The following is a 17666-nucleotide window of genomic DNA, read 5'->3' on the forward strand; positions in this document are numbered from 1 at the left end:
AGGAAAAGTCTCGTATCAGGCAATAAATAGGGAATTAAAATTTCATGATCTTAGTACGTACCTTTATCGATTTAGAAGTAAGAAGGACAACATAATTCCCCCGTCTACCTTCTTGGAATAGCCTGTTTTGGTCGTTTCGTTGCGAAAAATCAAAAAATTACAGGGAGAGAGTGAGAGAGATGTCTTTTTGGTTTATACATTCTCTCTCTCTTTCTCTCTCGCTCTCTCTCTCTCTCTCTCTCTCTCTCTCTCTCTCTCTCTCTCTCTCTCTCTCCGCCCTCCCTAATCCCCCTTGGGACACCTTTCGGGTTAATTTTACAAGAGCGGGCGCTGAGCTGCCCCTCGGCGTAATCCAGTCCATTTGCATAATCTCCGGCTGCAAACTGTTGCTTTCAGCGGCCGGCGTTGAAAATGGCCTCTGGTCTCCTTTTTTCATAAATTTTGTAAACCTAAGCAACAGCATGACGATTCCTTTTATAGAAAATATGCAAGATATATAAAACATAACCCTTGACTCGTAATGTTAATAATCACAAGTATCCAAATAAGCAAGAGTAATGACGAACTGGAAAAATCGTAATAAATCTATAATTTAAAAGTAAAACAATAAACTGATTACTATTTGATTTTCACACAGGAAAATATTATTTTTTCGTAGAAAGCCCCTTCAATTAACATGACGGTTTAAAAGAAACATAGTTCAACTTTTGTTCACTATTCACACTATATTATTTATTTAAAGTAATTGTAAATTGTGATGTTAAAAGGTTGACTGAAACGACAAAAATGTCTGCGACAATCCTTTGGGTGTAAAAATATAACTCGCCCTTTGTTTAGCCTGGCAATAAATTTTCCCCCAAGGGGTTCTCGCCCTTTTCTAGAAAACGGTATACGAATCGTGTGGATTTCTTTTCTGTTTGTCCGGGTTTTGTTGTCTTTTGTCCAATTCTTCGTTTGCCCCGTTGTTTAAATATTGCCAGGTGGCAATATTTGATTCTATGCTGTCATTGTGATATTTCAATATAGACCTGATCACATTTCCATTGTGTTTTTATCATTTATCATTAGCATTGTTGCAATATTAAAATGTTATGAAAGACAAAGAATTAAGAATAAATTACCAATGTTTTTAACATTTTATTTGGGTGTAGAAAAAAATTAAGACGAAAGAGAAAATCTTAAGGATAGATCTATTTTAATCGTTCTCTCTACCTTTACCACTTTTTTCACCTTTGCTATCACTTCCTCTTTTCTTTTATCACTTATTATTTCAGCTTTTCTTTCCTTTATTAATTCTATCTCTCTTCTCCCTTTCTCTCTTTCTCTCTCTCTCTCTTTCTCTCACACACACTTTAAGTTTTCTCACATCTTATCTCTCTTTTCATTCTTTCTCTTTTTATTATCACTTTAGCCTCTGTTTTTATTTCTTACGATATCTCTGTTTGATTTTACTTTTTTCATTCTTACTCAATTTTGTTGTATTATTCTTACGTCTCTTTCATATGCTCGTTACTGACTCCACCTCTTCCCTTTATAACTTTGAAATTATTTTTAGTTTTACTACTTTTTCATTTGTTTTGCCTGTTATTCTCTTTAACTCTGGTTCTTTATCTGTCTGTGTCTCTCCTTTTCCTACTCTTTTCATAACTGTCAATTTTTTGATATCCCTGGTTTTCTCTCTTTATTGTTTTTTTTGTCATTTTCTCCATCTCTCTCTCTCTCTTCCTTCCTTTCTTCCTCTCATTCTGCCTTGTATACTTCTTTTTTCCCTTTACTGTCACTACCTCTCTAATTCTATTCCTTTCTATTTATCCCTGTTTTTCTATCTATATTTTCTTTTTCTTTGTCACTCGCTTCCTCTTAGTTGAATTTTGTTAAAATTGTATAATTTAACATGTAGGTTTAATTTACCTATATTTATTATGTTCTTGGTACTTATATTTGATTTTTTGAACATTTTTGTTCGTTGTCCTATTTCTCTACCTTTCCTACTCCCTGTTACTTTTGTCCTTTCTTCCTCTTTTTCTGCCTTGCCTACTTCTCTTTTCTCTTTGCTGTCACTATCTCTCTAATTCAATTCCTTTCTCTTTATCTCTGTTTTTCTGTCCATCTTTTTCTTTGTCCCTCGCTTCCTCATACTTGACATTTGTAAAAATTTTATAATTTAACATGTAGTTTAAGTTTAATTACATTTATTATGTTCTTGGTATTTACATTTATGTTTTTTGGTTCCTTGTACAATTTTCCTTCTGCTATTTCTCACTTTCTATCTTTCTATTTCTCCTTTTCCTCCTCCCTTCCTGCCTTGCCTACTTCTTTTTCTCTTTAATGTCTCTATCTCTTTACTCTTATTCCCTTTTCATTTATTTCCATTTTTCTGTGTTTTTCTTTTTCTTTGTACCTCGCTTCCTCATACCTGAAATTTGTGAAAATTTTATAGTTTAACATGAAGGTTAAGTTTAACTATATTTATTATTTTCTTGGTACTTATATTTATCTCTGTTTGTAAACATTTTTTCCTCTCTGACTACTTCTTTTTACCTTTCTATCTTTCCAGTTTTCTATTGTTTTGACTTTTTATTAATCTCTGTTTTGGTCCCAATATTTTGTTTATTGTTTTCACTCTCTTTCTTCCTTTCTGTTTTATTCTTTTTCTCTTTACGATCACCCTAGCCCTGTAATTGTTATTACTTTTTTACTCATTTCTGTCTATGTCTGTTTGTCTGCATCTTTTTATCTTTTTCACTGTCCTTTGCACCCTCATCCTTGAATTTTGTGATGATTTTATAACATATCGTGTAGATTAAGTTCAAACTAGGCACTAGCCGGTTTATATATTTTTTTACATTCCATATTTTACGGTTTTGTTTCTAAATTTTTCGGTTTTTTTATAGGATCTAGGATCAGATGTGGTTAAGACCAGTGGTTTGTGCTACTTAAAGGCAGCGTCTTGAAAGAGTCCTGCTTTGATCCTGGATAAGGTAATAAACATCCTTACCATAACATCCGCGTATTACCAGAAGTGTCTAACTCTGTATCTTGTGTTTGTGTGTTTTTTTTTAATTTTGTGTTTATAAGAAACAGAACTTTTTAGCAAATAAATGATACATTTTTTAAGTTCTACATATTCATGTTGACTGAATAGGATAAGTCAATTGGCCCTTTTCTCGAGATTTTATGGGTGTAGAAGTATAGCCTTTTACGTTCAGTTTCCGTTTGGCAAATTCTATGCGCGGTTTGATTGATGTGAAATTATACAACGTTAGTCTTAAAAAAGACGACTTATGAACAGTCCTGGCACGTACAACCGAGAAGAAAGTTTATGTCGGAGTAAGTTTAACCATGGTAGATCAAATTTTACCATGTTGGAAATCATGTCCTTGATTCCTGACGAAATTTTCAACAATATTTACAGAAAAAGCTTAAATAATATTTGTAAACTTTACCACGTTATATATTGAAAGATATGCGATGATTTCGTTAAAGTAGATACATAAATTTTCGTCTGATCATTACATCGAAGATGGGAATTTTATGTTAACTTTTTCCCTGAATCCAGCGTCATTTCTCGAACGCGTTTATTCAGTGAGCGCTTGTTATTTTTTTCTTCCAAAATTCTATTCTGAGGATGGAAACCTGATAAACGACTGGGACAATGAAAGGCGACGGTGAAAAAAACCAGCCTCGGGTGTGGGGAAACATATCAAATTTATGCCTCGGGGGAGAACAAACGGAAGTTGCGTGTTATTTATCAGCCTGGGCTTAACGCAAGCACGCCACCCTTTCGACTTCATCGCGGGCACAAGTGCCACCTCTTTTACATGTTTCAAAAGCATACTTCACAGGCTTTCTTGGGCAAACGCTATAAATTGCCATACTGCGTTAATAGACCTACAGTTAAGCAATAAAAAAAATCTCCAATTATCCAGGTACAATGAGTACTTAATTCTTAATACGTATATAATTTTACTTTTACTTGAATCTGTTTTATGTAGTTATATAGTCAGTGCATTGTGATAATTATACTAATGACTATATTAAATCCTTTCATTAAACATTTTTATATGTTTCAACAGTACAAAAATAACTTAGTTGTCTTTCAATTAATGAATCCTTTTATGTACGATTTTGGTTGAAATGAAAAAAGTCAGTGCCACGAACGAGATTCGAACCCAAGGCCGTAGGTTAATACACTGCTGCTCTACCACTTGAACTATCGTGACTTCGATCCATTCGGACACCAACTTCCCCACTTTTTGAATTTTCTCTCCTTTTTGCCATTTTTCACATTACTTAGTGTCCGAGTAGATTCATTGTAGGTTGGTACGGTTGGATCGACAGATCAATTTCGTACGTACAGATTGGTTTTAATAATAACTTGTAATATGGGGTTTTGCTTCGGAAATTTCCATCTGTTGTCTTCTGTTCTATTTTTAAATCTAGTCTAAGTAATTCTTTTCAAAGTAAAGTCACGTCTGAATTAGTGATTTTAATAGGTTGTAGTACTGAATATAGTATAGGGCCAAAGATGCTGCCTTGCGGAACACGCCCTTTGGCAAAGTGCTTCCAAGAAAAGGGGGGTTCGATATTACTCAAGTTTTTTGGCTTATTGTCGCTTGGACGTAGTGGATAAGGAAGAAAGTTATTCCGATTTGAGTATGAAAGAACTTACTGGACGTTTTTCTTTCTTCTTCTTACTTCTTTCGTATCCTTTTCTTAAGGAAACCTCCACTTCTGGGAAAGAATAAGGGCATCATTCCCACTCAAGGAAGAAGGAAATATTACCATACCAAGGCATAGTTAAATGGTAAAGTGGTGTCGTCTGAACATTGATTGGATAAAATGGCACTAGAATTTATAAAGGACTTTGCTTCCTAATCTCCTTCCTAACTGGATATTCAAGCTTTCAAGGATATTAATTCAAAATTCAATTATTGCATGTTAAAATTCTTATATAAGGAGTATTGAATCGGTATTGATAGGTCTGTAGTTTATACTGGCTATAGAATGGGATCAAAGATACTTCCTTGCGAAACACTCATTTTTAGCTTGTTGGATGGAGGGAAAAGATATTCTGATTCGAACATGAAAGAACTTATTGGACGTTTTGCTTTCTTATTCATACTTTCCTGAGAAATTTATCACGTTTAGGAAATCAACCGAGCCACATTTCTTCTACTCAAGAAGAATGAAATAATATCTATCAAACTGTGGCCTGGTGAAATAGTAAAGAGGTGCCACCTGAATTGACTGGATAGGATGAGACTGGAGTTTTTAAAACACTTTGCCAAGTAATTTCCTTCATAACTTCCTCTGGTCTGTCTTCACGACGATTAGGTCCCCCAAAACTGAGGCCATACTTTTTACCAGGCGTCGTCCTATCTTTAGAAACCAAGAATCTGTTAACAGCTTGCAAATTATATGGGATGAAAAAATCAAATACTTAGGCGTTATTTTGGACAGCAAATTTCTCTAGTCAAGTAAATGAAATCATAAAAATTGGGAAGGTGGCTACGAGGCACCTCTTTTCGATTTTGTCCAACATCTCTGTACTCAATTTCAATAATAAACCCCTCTTTTACAAACTTGTGGTAAAACCTGTCCTCCTTTGCGCCTGCCCCGCCTGGAATTACGCCTCTAACTGGAAAAAGTTACAGTGCGAACAAAATAAACTTCTGAGGCTGGTAACCTCTTCGAGCCGCCTCACTAAAATTAGCCTCCTCCACGATAGTTATCGTCATTAGCCATAAAACATGAGATTGATATACGACGAAGCTAAACGACTCACTGAAAACGTTTTCAATAAACTGATAGAGCACAGAAATCCTACATGCCAAGAAATTGGAAGATACCCTACGAATTCCATTTGTAAGGACAGGAGAATATAACATAAATTAAACTAATAATCAGGCTAAAATGTAGGTAAAGATGTGTATGTGTGTGCGCCTGTACATTCTAGTAAATTTTGTATACGAACATGTATATAAATTTACATACTTTGCATATTAGAAATGATGAATGATGGAGTGAGTGTGGTGTTCAATCCTTTTGAAAAAGATTGTTTTGCAACGATCCGGATTTCGAGCCCTTTAGCTCATCATCAGGTTGAAGGATTTGTTTCTTTTAGATGGTGGATGGACACTTGCCTAAATCTAGCAAATTTTCGGAATTTAAGGACCATCTAAAAGAAACAAAAAATAATTTCAATTCAAATTTAAATACAATAGCGTTACATAGTTTCAACAAAGGGAGAGAACTAGATTGATTTGAGAAATTTGCAATTAAAAAATGTAAAATTGAACATGGTGATAAATGCATTAATAATAAAACACATTTTGATCTACCTCCCATTTTAAATATGTACATAAATAATATTAAACGCCGAAATAATTAAATTAATTATTTTAATTGTTATTATTATTATAATAATTGAATATTATTAAGATATCATTCTAATTTTGTATCTTTTATCTTTAATCACTAATTTAATTAATTTCTTACAGTATTTACTTTTTGTGTGTGTTTTTGATGATGTTTTTGAAAAAAAAGCCCATTTGTAAGTATGTCGGGTACAATTGCAGGGCCGCTGGATTCGAACCCGGGACCTTTACCTTACAGTGATGAGCGCCGTGTGAACGCCTAAACCGTTGCGGCCACCGACGCCCCATGCATTTACTATTATAATATTTATTTGTTATAATTCCCGCTTTTCGCACGGTCAAATTGAGCGCCATTAAAAAACCAGCTTCTCATTGGAACGTCGCGTTGGCGGGGGTATCAGCGGGTTCACTTTTGCAATTCATGTCGACAGACGTGGTTGTAGAAATCCTTCAAACTGATGATGAGCTAAAGGGCTCGAAATCCGGACGTTGCAAAACAACTTACTGTGATTAGGAACTACTTTGCATATTTGTTTGATTATTATTATATATATATATATCCNCGACTGTTACTCTATCTTTGCATAATGGGCACCTTTGGGGTCGCTTTCCTGCTAGAAGGTGCCCGTGTGTAATCCTTGTATGACCTATGCGTAGTCTTGTCAGTATGACCTTTTCCCTTTTTGACCCATTTTCCGTGAACCAGGGACCGACGTCTTTCTTAACCTGCCACAGTTTGGCAGGGTTATTCCTATTTTGCTGTCCTATTGTTTGATTATTAATTTTCTAATTTATTCATGTATTTATCTTATTTGTTTTTTATTCATTTATTTACTTAAATATTTAATTTGACAAAACTTAAATTGATTATCCTATTTATTATGCCAAGTTACTGTTATATTTTATTATTTTTATGTTGTTTGTGCATATCATTTACCCCTGTGACATCGCTAAAGCTACTCAATCTAATATGTACCTGATTTCATTTTGCTTATACCTTTTTTGAGGGTTTTTTGTAATTTTCTACGAGTACAATATTGTTAAATAATTAGACTCGGGATCAAATAGATCAATTATTGTAACGGGATGTAATAGTGCCCCGCCACTTCCCCTAAATTTGAAGGAATGTGTTATATGTAAATTTATTACAAATAAATCAAATCTATTTATCTATCATGATTATCTATTAAATCTTTCACCCTTTCACTAAAGATTTTGTAATCTTAAATTTAATTCAATTAATTAAGGTTTTTAGTTAAGATAAAAAAAGTCATTGTCACGAGCGGGATTCGAACCCACGACCTTCGGCTAGATACGCCGTTACTCTACCATTTGAGCTATCGTGCCTTCGATCCACTCGGACACCAACTTCCCATATCAACGCCACCTTTTGAATTTTCCCGCCTTTTTGACATTTTTCAAATGTGTAATCTATTTGATTCTCGGCGACAAATGAAATGGTCACGTTGAGCTTTAGTGAAGTATACTTTATTTTAACTTATTAAATTCACTAGTTTTCGTGGTCCGCTTGACCAATTAATATCTTTAAATTAATTAAGGTTTTTAGTTGAGATAAAAAATTAAAATTAATAAATAATTAATGGGCATTCTATTGACATTCATAAAGGAGACAAGAAGCAAATTTGTCTTTTGGTCCTGGCAACTCTGTTTTATTACATTTACCTTTATTAAGAGTGTCATTTTCTCTGAAAACTCTCGAGGGTAATAATGTCAAGAGACGTCAGTGCAGATATAAATTCTTTGGGGGTAAAAATACACTCTTTGTTTTACGTCACAAGATAATGACTGGATTTCTGTAAGGATCAGGGTTGAAAAGGTTGATTCGTTCCGAACGAAAAGTGACGTAAATAATGTCGTTATAAATAAAAGTTTGTCGTATTGGCTTTTTTTATTTATTATTATTAAATGGGCGATATTTTTTTTTCGAAGCTCTTTTCTCAGGAGAGGGCTCTCGAATCAAATAATATCCCGACCTCGGTGACAGTGGTTCATATGAAGGGCTCCTTTATTGCCCTCCATCCGGTATTAAATCCACTCGTCTGTCGAACAAGTTGAAATGAAGGGCTCCGGGCGTGTTTTTCCAGGGAAATCGAACAGAGGTTTTGCGATAATTGTTTCCAAGCCGAGGGAGAAACTTTCGCCATGCCCTGGGGTGGAGTTTAGACAAGTTTTTCATAATTAACCTCCACTTTTTCTTAATTAATATTTAACCAAGTTTGAACCTTTTGTAAGGAGCTGTCTCAAAAGAAAATTGTACAACAAATTAATTAGAATTTTTGAATAATAAGGTTCTGTTGTAGAAAACTTTTGATTTATTGTGTGTGTTTCTGTTGATCATGATAAACACAGAGATATTGTACAGGTTGGCTTGCTACTCGTACCACAAGGTTTGTCAGGTACTTCTATTCCTTTGGTTAAGCAGTCTAAAGACAATTTAAACCCTAAAATTCTAACAGACAGGTGTAGAATGCGGTTATAATGAGTATGTGTATGGTTGAACTGCATTGTAATAATTTAATTTTTCTAAAATTGCTTAGCTAAGCTAAAAAGTTTTTCTTAAGATTTTATGGCACTTTTGTATTAAATTTCATTTAAACTTACCTCGAATCTCCCGGTAATTAATGTTTAATTAATATTAAAGTTTGTACAACAATGAGGTTCTCAGCAATTGACAAACTATCGTCAGCAATCAAGAGAAAATCAATAAGATCCGCGAACGGTGCCATTTTTTTAAAAAAGCTTGTAAAATCCGACTATAATCTGACCTACGACTTGTACTACAAACTTTCCCGAGAACTTATCGTTAGTGGCAAAATCTGTTATGCACAAAATTTTCAAATAGTCAACATTATGCAAAATTCACTAGTTTTCGTGGTCCGCTTGACCAATTAATATATTACAATTAATTAAGGTTTTTAGTTGAGATAAAAAAGTCAATGGCACGAGCGGGACTCAAACTCACGATCTGAGATACGCCGCTGCTCTACCACTTGAGCTATCGTGACTTCGATCCACTCGGACACTAAGTTCCCATCTCAACCCCACCTTTTGAATTCTCCCTTCTTTTTACCATTTTTCAAATGTCATGCAAAATATTCTATTATCTGACAAATGTTTAATAGAGTAACGAGTTCCGACAGTCTGTTAAAGTTAAATGCGCAAAAAAATCTCTGATAGAGACCAAAGGAAGGACATAGGGCAAAAAAAAAAAGATCAGACTGATCTGTGAACGGGAAGAACCGTATGTTATCAGTAGGGCTGTGATTTATATGCAATAAAAACAGACAAATACGCTATATATATGTAATTATATTTGGTAAAAAATGCAATTAAAAACTGAAAATATGCGAAAACTACCCTGAGAAAAAATAAAGAAACCTCAAAAAAAAATTTAAATTTTAATGGTTTTATGTTCTTTGCATATTAGCCAATGACAATGTTATTATGCGTATTCGTTTTGGGGGGGAAGGGTGTCGTGAAAAAAAGGCCAGAAGCAACGGCGGGAATCGAACCCACGACTGCGGGGTCTACGAGCCGAGGGCCTCTCACGCTAACCACTCGGCTCCCGCGGTCCTCAAACCTCAAATTAAAACACGTAATTGTATTGAAAGGAAAAACAGTGTCAACAAGAGGATATATTATAATATTAAAAAACAAAAGCACAAAAAAGTTAAACTAAAAAAAAAAAAAAACCGCCATCTCATCCATCAAGACCCACCCAGATCCTCTGATTTTAAGGATTGTTTCATTGCATATAAGATCGAGTGAGATTTTCTGAGAGTACATTCGTAGGGAATCGTTTTCCCAGTATATTTATTTAAAAAAACCTTGAATTTAAGGTGGCTTAGTTTATGGATGGGTATGTCAGCTCTAACTAAAGCACGACATAAATCGGTATGGAAACCGGACTTTTCAGACCCAGCACAACAAAGGTTTGTTTAGACTTAGACTTTCTACATTTGTTTTCCTTGTGTTTTGCTGTCGTTATGTGATATGTTACCAAAAAACGCGTAGCTGTTGATGCAGGTTAATCACAACAAACACAGTATAAAACGTCCGCATCGCCCTTAAAAGTCTCACTGGATAACTCACGCACATGCATTTGAACAAGATCTTTCGTCTTTGCGGTGACTTTTAGGAGTAGTCGGTTCACAACACAAAAAATATTTCACGATGGAAAACGCAGGAGAGACTGGGTAAAGCTGGCAAGTGTGATGGCAGGGAAAGAAGATAACTGCGGTCGTAATATTTCCATGAATCCAATTTAACTATTCCAAGTGAACATTTACATTGGTACAAACGCTATTCCTTTCTCCATTTATTCCAAGAGAAGCAATGGCGACCGAAACTTCCCGGAAAGCGGTGAAGCAGCAACCGAACCAACTCGTTCATTACGTAGAAACGGAAGGATGGGGGCTCTTTTCCGGAGAATTTTTCTTTTTGCCTGCTCAGAAAATTTAAAATTTGACGTGCCAAATATCAATTTGCCGGATATGTAAAAAAATATGCAATTACAACCCACTTATGAAAAAATATGCATTTATAGCAATATATGCACAAAGATGCAAACTAAATATAGCTTAAATTAATTCCAAATACTTCAAAACTTATACAGATTGCTAAAACTAGATGTTTTAGTATTAGCATATATTTCACAGCCCTAGTTATCAGGAAGTAAACGACGCCAAGGTAGGAATTTAGGATAAGGTAGTAGGTAGTCCAGATAGCCAAGGTAGGAGGATGCTTTTGAGTGTACACAGCATCCCAGCATACCAGACCTGATTGAATGCTCTGTTGAACTGTAGACTGTAGACGTCGGAAACCAAACTGATGATCAGGAATTAAATTAATGGAATTAAGTATTTGTATTAAAGAACAAAAACGTACATTTGTTTAATTGCAATTATTCAAATGTCTTTTTGATTAAAATCAGCGTTCTACATATACATTTTATAATTATTACCAGAATTAAGTAGGTTAATTAGATTTTTTTGATGATTTCCACTTTTCGCCGGACAGGATGAAAACTGTATTTCGCGTCGGATTTTCGGTCTGTTGAACTTTACTGTTCAAAACGAAGTTTATACTTGAAAGAATTAAGCCTTGTGATGTTCAAAGAGAATGTATTTCGTCGGGCTTTGCCTTTCACGCTACCACTATTCTGTTTGAATAAAAAGCTTGAAAAATTCCTTTATGTAATTTTTATATCATTCTTTTTCGTCCCATCCCTACCCTCTTATTTCCCTACGTGTCAATTTTACAAATTCTAAAGCTAGTGTATTGTTTTTATTATTATTATTAAATAAATTTTATTCACGGTCTTCGTGCTCCCTTGAATAAAATTGAAGTAAAAAATTGGACACAATTCGTGGCACAAATATACAAATAAAAATTTAAATGTAATAGCATAAAAATAAATAAAACGAACTGAATTAAAGAGAAAGGGAAAAAATTAACAGAAAATAAAGCAAAAACAAACAACACATCTTTTTCCCTTCATGCATATGATCTGCTGTATTAAAACGAATGTATTTATTTGCGTGAATGTAATGACTTAAACCACAATTACCCCGATTAATATCGAGTACTCTGGATTAGTATGAAGGATTTGTGGTGTGTACATGCATTTTAATAGCATTAATGTTTTATCCGCAATTATCAGGCTTCAGGATAGAGGGGATCAAAATGTATTGAAATCATGTCTTTTTGCCGGGTAAAACAAATTTGTCCGATATGAGTCGGAAAAGAGGGGTGTCCGTTAAGAGGGGTTTCACAGCATTAGTTTATTAAGTTTTTGTTTGTCTGATGGATAGAGTTTTCTTTATTTTTTCCATAACCTGCAAACTAAAAATCCTCTCTTTGTGTATTACAATTGAGCTATCGTTCGAGGCAATAAAAAAGATTTGTCGGGCCTTAATAAAACATAAGCACAATGGTCGGTTTTCACTATTTTTATGGCACTCGTATAAAAGGCATAATTTTTATTGTCAGTCTAATAAAACTGCTCTTATTTCGGTCACAATGACATCTTAACTTCTAAAAAAACTTTTTAACCTTTTATGGATCTATGCTGTCTTAGAGTGAGACGAATATTAGCAATTTAGTCAAAAGGCTAGCGGGACATCACGTAAATTTAGTGATAGAGTTTAGATTGGCGCCAAATAAATCAGTGTTGGCAATACACGGGCAGAAACATAGCAGGAACAACACTGCGCCAGTCCTAAGCTAACAGGATTTTCAGCTAACTTGAAACAATATTGGTAAGGTTGGCATAGTTCAAAAGCAAATTTGGGCAAGAAATGGTTAAATTATAAACTGGATATGAGAAATTGTATGGTGGTGCGAAGTGCCATGTTGGAAATAGAAGATTCCGAGATAGAAATTGCAGATTAACGACAAAAAAATCAGTGTTGCCATCACATCATCTGCACCAACTTTAAAGGATTTAAAGGATTAGCTGAACTTTACCAAATTTACTAAACTTGGTATTGCCCTGAGGCAACATTGGGCAAGAAAGGGTTAAAAGATATTTATATCACATTGCGGTTTTTGTTTAATAACAAACAAACATAAAGTCAATACTTTTATTTTAATTAATACATATTCTTTTACTCTTGGTAATTATTATTAGCAGGCGAGAATAAAAAATAACAGGTCGGCAAAAAAATTAGTTTTCCCGTCGTCTTAGAGAACGTTCTTCCCAATCTCACATATCTCCTTTCCTAATAAAACATATTGCGTCAGGTTGGGCGACACGACGAATCAGATAAATGTACGTGTATTGCACACGCGCGCGCGGGCGCCGTATTTGTGAGGTTTCTACGTTTGGGTCGAGGACGAGGACGAATCCAATTCCACCTCCTGCTCCGCGGGGCTTTTACGTCTGATCAATCCAGACGCTATTTACTTACATTGGTCGTGATGAAATTTGACGACAACTTCACTAAGTTACATCCCGTTGGGGTTAATTTGTCGAAATAAACTCAGCCTCCCTAAAGACAACAGGTTTTAACCTCATAAAACCGTCTTTACCAAACAATATAGTTAATTGGATTCAAGAAAATAATTATTATATATTTTTTTCATTTTATTTGTTAAAGTGGTCTTACTAGTCCAACAATTGAGCATACTAGCTATCAAAGCGCTAAGCTCAAAAATCATTAGTTGAAAGATTTTGTTATGTTATACTACTATTATGTATACAAACCAAACTCAGCCTCTGCTGGATCCCAGGACATGTGGGAGTAGAAGGTGACGAGAAAGCGGACACCCTTGCAAGTAAAATAGCTGTTATAACGCTGAAAGGACCCAAACCCTTCAGTGGCATAGGAACAGACAGAAGGATTAAAAGAAAATGATGGAACAATGGAACTCATTTATTGGACACAAACAATCCAAGAACCTCCTAACAAATTTCGGAAGGAAAGAAGTAACAAAATGTGTCAAAGCAAAAAACAGCGAATCCTAACGGGACACTACAAACTAAATGGACATTTAAAGAAGATTGGTATAACCCAACACGTCACGTGCGGATTCTGCAAAAAAGCAGAGAGTTTGTGTCTTCTCCAAACACACTCTGTGGCGCTACACAAATGGTTTGGAAATATACCCGAAGAAGAAATTCAACCACTAAAATCGGGCCTACTAATAAAAAATTCGTTGATGAACTAGGACTTACCGGTCTGCTATAGGCACAGAGGCAAGATAAAACAGCTCTTAAAGGGCGCAGTATAACACACACCCCGGCTAATACATTTATTGCATCTAGTCCAACAATTGAGCAGCCATCAAAGCACTAAGCTCAGACATCATTAGTTTAAAGATAGTGTTGAACTTTGCTGGGTCCCAGGACATGTGGGAGTAGAAGGCAACGAGAAAGCGGACCATTGCAAGAAAAGGGCTGCTATACGGCGGATAGGGTCCAAACCCTTCTATGGCGTAGGAACCCACAACGAGTACCTCAGAAAGAAGGATAAAAAGAAAATAAGCCATCAATAGAACTTATTCATTGGACACAAACAATTCAAGAACCCCCTAACGAATTTTGAAAGAAAAGAGGTAAGAAAAAAAGGGAAACGGGAACACACTGTGGCGTTACATTTGAGTGTACAAGTGGGTTGGGAATTTAACCGTAGAAGAGATTCAACCACGGAAACCGGGCCTACTAATCAAATTCCTTGATGAACTAGGACTCACCGGTGTGCTATAGGCATAGCAAGATAAAGCAGCTCTTAAAGGACGCAGTATAGCACACACCGAGGTGGATCTGCAAGACCGTACATAGGCCCCGAACCTAACTTAGGATAACAAAAACAAATATAGAACCCTCCGTCGCAGAATGGATCCAAACAAAACAAAAGGAAAAGTGGAAAAGCGGTGCTAGACATAGTAAACTTATAATGAAACAACCCTCACCAAGACTGGCAAAATCATTGCTGTAATTGGTGAGGGCTAGACTCAGAGGAGTGGTAGGACTACTAACCGGTCACTGCCATCTGAGAAAACATATACACAACATGGGCATATACAACGATGATCCCATTTGCAGATTATGTAATGAGGAGGAGGAAACTGCCATCCATATCATCTTCGAAAGCAAAGCAACAGCTCAATGTAGTTATTCAGATATTGAGATGCGGTTGGGTGTGATGTAGGTTTCAGAAAAACATTTTCTTTATCGTGCCAACGTTTCGATCTTTTATTGATATCTGAATAACTATCGATTAACGGTCACTAATCTCTACACGGCTCAATGTAGATTTAACCTAACGTATGGAAAAAACGTAGGAAATCAAATTGCAGCAGCGACAGTCAATGACCTGATACTTCTAAGGAGAAGGATTGAGTCTATTGCACTAAACTATGGAACTAGGAATGTACAAGGCACAACTGCGGAGAACAAACCCCGTTTCCTTGCATCCTTTTTAACTATACCATACCATAATACACACCCGCACTAATACATTTACGTCTACATCTAGTCCAACAATTAATTTTATAATGATATATTCTTGTAAACACATTGGTACGTGATTAAAAGAAGGTGACGGCGTTGGTGGGCCAAGTCGGCAAAGAAGCCCTCATATATGAAGATCTGTTGATAGGTGACCCTTGGATGATACGAATCGTAAAAGAAGGTCATCCTCATCCGATTAAGGATAGATGTTTGGATGGCACACGGACATTTGCTTGTGGGCCAAAGCAATCCTATGTCCAGCATATAGGTAAATTTTGGTCGATGAATATCATCTAATTGATGGGTGCGATTCCTTGGCTCCGTATAAAAAGCGTGTAGGAATGCCACCCGACATGAGAATTGTGCTTGGACGTTGAAAAATATCTAAGTCCCCTGTTATGATTCTTGAAGGAAACAGTTTTGCGTCCCATAGTAAGTGTAGAGAGTGAATGTATTTATTGGCGTAAATTGTAATGTGAGCGGAATATTAACCCCATCTACTCTCAATTAAGTTAGCCCCAGTTGACCCAGGACAACACCGACGAGTAAAATCTCCCCATTTTAGGTCCCTTTTTGAAAATCTATTTTGGAGTACCGGTATAGGGTTACCCTAATGTACGGCGGGAAAGTTGGAGAGAAAAAATCTCCTTGGCTCTATATAAAGAACGTGAAAGATTGCCAACTGATACGAAAATATCAATTATCGCATCTGTCTCCCCTATTGCGACTTTAAGAGGAAACAGGCTTGTTTTATTGAATTTAATGATGATAGTTTTGTGTCCTTAGCTTACGTTAAGAGTGAATGTATTTAGTGGGACGTGTAGTGTGAGAGGTTAGATTGCGGAATATTGAATACCTCCATCGATCTTGTATAAGTTACTACTATCATGTATATTAATTTTCAACAGCAATTATTTTATGATGTGTAGCCTCCTTTGAACCATATCAATCATGATTGATTCGCTTTTTGATCTTAGCGGCCAAAGAAACCTTTCACACTCCAAATTCTCAACGAACAAGTGATTGGTAGAGGATTTCTAAGGCAATTTTTTTAAAATCTACCGTCTACTTTTTAATGAAATCAATTTTTTAAATCCTTTTTTTAACAGCTTCAATGTAGCTGCTTCATTGTAGCATGTACGCGCATTGTAGTTCTTATTAAAAATAACGCCAAGATTTTTCGACGTCGTCAATGACCATTGTATTTGTTAAACAAACAAGTTTATTGAGAGATTTTTCTTTGGAAATTGTATTACATTACACTTATTTTTAGTTAAGTTAAGATTATTATTGTCAAGCCAAGACTACCGTCCAGATCGTCTTGCAGTAAATTAAACTAGTATTGGATCTAGTATGGTGCCTTGCGACATGCCTACATTTATTATTTTTAGTTAAGAATTCAGATATTGTCAATCAGGTAGGAAATGATATCTACACACTGCTTTGGTAACAAACCCTTATAGTTTACAGTGTACAGTTTTAATTAGAAAGCATAATGTGTTAAAGTTAAGAAAATATTATAAAAGATACAAATAGAATTTAAACAAAAATTATTATGACAATAGACATAATCAAGCTATGTTTGAGTTATATAAGGAAGGGACTATTGTTTTAAAGAGGTGTGTTTAATCAAACTGAATCGTTTTAATTTATTATGCCGAATGGAGAGTAAAGTTCAAAGTGCGGAAACAATCTTTCAAAGTTTTCACAAGAAACTCCCCATTGAAGAGTTATTCGAGGTTTATTATTGGACTGTATTTATTCGATTCGAATTGTTCCTTTTTAGAAATTATAAACGCGTTACAAGAAGAGTTTTCCTGTTTGGTACTTTCTGGGAATTGTTAATGGGAAATTTTGGGCCAAGGGTTGACGCGGGTTTAAACATCATGATGACATATCACATTCAAGAATAACCGGTAAATCGACTAATTTGAACTCTAAATTGTTCCTGAAAAATCGATCCTATCCATTATATAAATACTTATGTCAAAAGAAATTAGAAAAGTATATATAAAAAATTGAAGATCTCAATTGGCTTAATGGAACGAGTTGGATAGATTTTCACTCCACTCAATAATTTTCGCATAAAACCCAGCCAAATCACGATTGTGTTATTTATAAGTCAACATTTCTTCAAGTTTATTATATTTAGCGGTCTACTTTACCAAATTGTATATTCTGTTAATAAAAATTCTTTCGATTAATTAATCTTATTATGTAAGGTTTTTATTGAAATGAAAAGTCAGCGACACCAGCGGGATTCGAACCTCAATACGCCGCTTCTCTAACCACTTGAGCTATCGTGACTT

The 17666-nt window shown here is 35.2% G+C and overlaps 1 protein-coding gene across 4 annotated transcripts in view; it reads left to right on the forward strand.

The window, feature by feature from the left end:
• The first annotated feature begins 2900 nt into the window (after positions 1–2900).
• Positions 2901–17666, forward strand: part of LOC106666035 (BAI1-associated protein 3) — a 151368-nt gene continuing 136602 nt past the window's right edge. For all 4 annotated transcript variants that reach the window (XM_014392909.2, XM_024230388.1, XM_024230391.1 and 1 more), the window contains exon 1: positions 2901–2981. The gene's annotated coding sequence lies outside the window, so the exon portion shown is untranslated. The remainder of the gene's footprint in view (positions 2982–17666) is intronic.

This window comes from Cimex lectularius, unplaced genomic scaffold, assembly GCF_000648675.2.
Source record: "Cimex lectularius strain Harlan isolate CLEC.00 unplaced genomic scaffold, Clec_2.1 scaffold49, whole genome shotgun sequence".
NCBI lineage: Eukaryota > Metazoa > Arthropoda > Insecta > Hemiptera > Cimicidae > Cimex > Cimex lectularius.